The sequence below is a fragment of the Myotis brandtii genome, unplaced genomic scaffold (genome assembly GCF_000412655.1).
Source record: "Myotis brandtii unplaced genomic scaffold, ASM41265v1 scaffold751, whole genome shotgun sequence".
In the NCBI taxonomy this organism is placed as follows: Eukaryota; Metazoa; Chordata; class Mammalia; order Chiroptera; family Vespertilionidae; genus Myotis; species Myotis brandtii.
In genome coordinates this window covers 988,936-991,394 of record NW_005370994.1, presented here as the reverse complement: position 1 = coordinate 991,394, position 2,459 = coordinate 988,936, and positions in this window count along the sequence as shown.

Sequence of the window (2,459 nt, the reverse complement as noted above, 5' to 3'; positions counted from 1 at the left end):
TCTCAAATATACATATTTATCTACTTTGGAAATCCTATTTTGCTGGTTGTTATTCAGTTTGTTTGGAATTGTCTTTTTTCTCTAACTGGCATACCAGTATTTTCTTAGGGACTTGTGATGTTTTTGGCTGATTTGGGTGTACATGTGATCCTTGGAAAATTCAAGTAGCAGCACTCATGGGAGGTGGTCTCTACTCCCATGAGCCTTTGGTGTACAAGTAGACAGATTGCCAGCCCCCTCTTTGGACACCTGAAAGACATTCCTTTGCTTTCAGATATCTTTAAATTCTCCCAGGCTCAGGGCCAGAGAGGTGTCAATCCACAAATTTTGCTGTTTCTTTTCTTATATTCTATGAAAAAAAGAGAAACATTCCAGTAAAGACCTTTCCAAGGAATTCATAAATCCCATGGGTCAAACCTTTCATGATATGCTCTTTTCTTGTCCTCCCCCCATGACTTCCAGAAGTCAGTTTCTCAGCATTTAACTATTCCATAGGTTTTTCTCCTTGGAATATCCAAAAGAGTTTAAGACCACACCCACCCAGGGCCATCATTGATTGGAGAAAGGAATGGAGCACAAGTGTACTACATTCAGCTTACTATGGTCTTAAATTTTCCTCTTTGTCCAGACAGTCTTGTACTTGCTCTTGTTTTTGTTAAATACATCACTAAATACCAGTATTTATTTGATATTTATTTTACCATTGAGTAATTTGCAAATTAATAGAATCACAGACACTATCAATAAAAATAAAGTATCGAGTAAAAATGAACAATTACTAACATTGAAGTTATCATAAAATATAAGGTAAAGAGTAGGGTTACTTTCAATCTTTTTGAAACACAAATTTGGCAGCATAATTTTGCCTATGCTACCTCTTCTTAGTTGAGACATGCAAGGCCACCACATGTAGTCAGTAGGTTTTCTACTCTACAATTCTGGGGCTACCATACATTTTGTTAACACCATAGTTTTTCTACTGATTGGAACACTTTTCTAGCCCATGGTTCATAAATGTCCTAATAAAAGGGTAGTTTTTTGGTTTTTATTTTCACAAAGTCACCATCTGGCTCTATCCATAGTTAAGATTTCACCAAATTACCTTCTATTCCATGAGTTTTATCCTCCAAAGGAAATGGAAAAGATAACATTTTGAAATTAATGTCAAGCTGTTGTGAATGGATTGTTTGATTTTTATAATGCAACTAGAGGCCCAGTGCATGAAATTCTTGCAAGGGGGTTGGGGGGGGAGGGAAGCATCTCTCAACCTGGCCTGCACCTTCTTGCAATCTGGGACCCCTCAGGGGAAGTCCCACTGCCAGTTAAACCTCTCGCAATCCAGGACTGCTGGCTCCTAACCGCTCACCTTCTGCCTGCCTCATTGACCCTAACCACTCTGCCTGCCTGTTTGATGCCCCTAACTGCTCATCTGCCTGCTTGATCCCCCCTAACCCCCTCTGCCTCAGCCCCCACTGCTGTGGTTTCATCCGGACGGATGTCCAGAATGACATCCAGAAGGTCATTCGGCTGTCCAGTCTAATTAGCACATTACGCTTTTATTATTGTAGATGTATTATAGTAAATCTACACAAGACTTTTTCTTTTCAGTTGGCAAAATTTTAGGGACTTTTTTCTTAAAAAATAGTATGTTTGGTTTTTAAGTTTCCCTGCAGAAGTAATGGCTTATCTATAGAAATGGCTTAACAGTAGAAATACTTATCTACTGTTTTCTTGCACAAGAAAAAGGTCATTTTCTATCTCCGTAATAATAGATCCGTATTTTAAATAAATACTTGAGTACATTCTAGACTTTTTTGATTGACTGCTGCTTCTCATTACATATTTACTAGATGAAATTAGGTCATGCTATTAACCTGTTGCTATCAAGAATTTTGTGGCAAGCTTTAGGAATGTTATCTCTGACACATGTCTCAATGATTTCAGGTTATTCTGCATTTCCTTCATTATCTTGAATATTTTCTGATACACTAACCTTACTTTTAAAAAGCATACTGTTTTAAACTGTCAGTCAGTGATCCCAGTTGAACACATAACTTTAGAATTAGTATACTTGAAAAAGATAAATTAAGAATGGCATTAAATGGAGTCAAGCCAGTCTCTTCAACAAATGGTGTTGGGAAAATTGGACAGATACATGCAAAAAAACTGAAACTAGACCATCAACTTACAACATACACAAAAGTAAAATCAAAATGGATAAAAGACTAAAACACAAGACAGGAAACCTTAAAAATATTAGAGGAATCCACAGGCAGCAAAATCTCAGACATATGCCAAAGCAGTATCTTCACTGATACAGCTCCTAGGGCAATGGAAACTAAAAAGAAAATAAACAAATGAGACTACATCAAATAAAAAGCTTCTGTACAGCAAAAGAAACCATAAACAAAACAACAAGAAAGCCCACTGCATGGGAGAACATATTTGCCAATGTTATC